Source organism: Nanorana parkeri, unplaced genomic scaffold (genome assembly GCF_000935625.1).
Source record: "Nanorana parkeri isolate BGI_ZX_2015 unplaced genomic scaffold, ASM93562v1 scaffold89, whole genome shotgun sequence".
In the NCBI taxonomy this organism is placed as follows: Eukaryota; Metazoa; Chordata; class Amphibia; order Anura; family Dicroglossidae; genus Nanorana; species Nanorana parkeri.
Window position 1 is genome coordinate 1,522,103 of NW_017306357.1, and position 854 is coordinate 1,522,956.

General features: G+C 37.1%; 1 protein-coding gene across 1 annotated transcript in view; it reads left to right on the forward strand.

Moving 5' to 3' along the window:
• Positions 1-854, forward strand: part of OSBPL9 (oxysterol binding protein like 9) — a 104,805-nt gene that overhangs the window by 88,460 nt on the left and 15,491 nt on the right. The gene's annotated exons all lie outside the window — the stretch shown is intronic.

Below are 854 nucleotides of genomic sequence, written 5' to 3' on the forward strand. Positions count from 1 at the left end.
CAGCAATAATACATTATACAGCGCAATGCGGAATACCACCAGCTATATTGTACTATTGCTGGGATTTGTTGTATTCCTCTACTGTATAGCTGGTGGTATTCTGCATTGTGCTGTATAATGTACTATTGGTGGGTTTTGTAGTCCTCTATAGCCGATGCCATTCTGCATTCATTGCTGTATAATTTTACACTTTTCATTTCACTATATTACACCACACTTTTTTTTTTTTTTTTACTGCCACCACTCCAAGCTTGCTCCTGTGATGGACTGCAATCTCAATACAAACTAGTAGTCCCATCACTGGAGCCATTTTTTAAAATGTATTTTATTTTTTATCCGATTAACCGATTAATCAAACTTAATAATCGGCTAACTAATCGATTTTGAAAATAATCGTTAGCTGCAGCTCTACTAAAGAGGTGATGAAGCCTGGCTATGCAGTGTAGCAGGTGAATCAAAAGACAGTCTGGTATGTAAAGTGGTATACATTTGGTGTATACAATGTACCAGTGTCGTTAGCTTTTTACCTGTAATTCTGCTTTAAATATAATTTGTTTTTATGCATTCTGGTAGCATTAGCTGTTCAAGTGCTGAGTTTACCTGGAGCTTGTGTATATTTGGTCTTATGAGGCTTTGAGGACCACAGCTGAGCATCCGTAATATTTGCTTTCTTTTCTTGCCATAGAAACTTGCTGCTTAATGTGTTCTTGTCATTTTAGTCCCCCTTTATTCTATGATGGCACATGTGTTTACTTTGTAGCCATTGAGTGGAACATCTAGAGTGATTGGGGTTAAGCTTCATGTGGTACTATATGTTCGCAATGTCTCTGGTACAAATGTTGGCTTCTGTATAA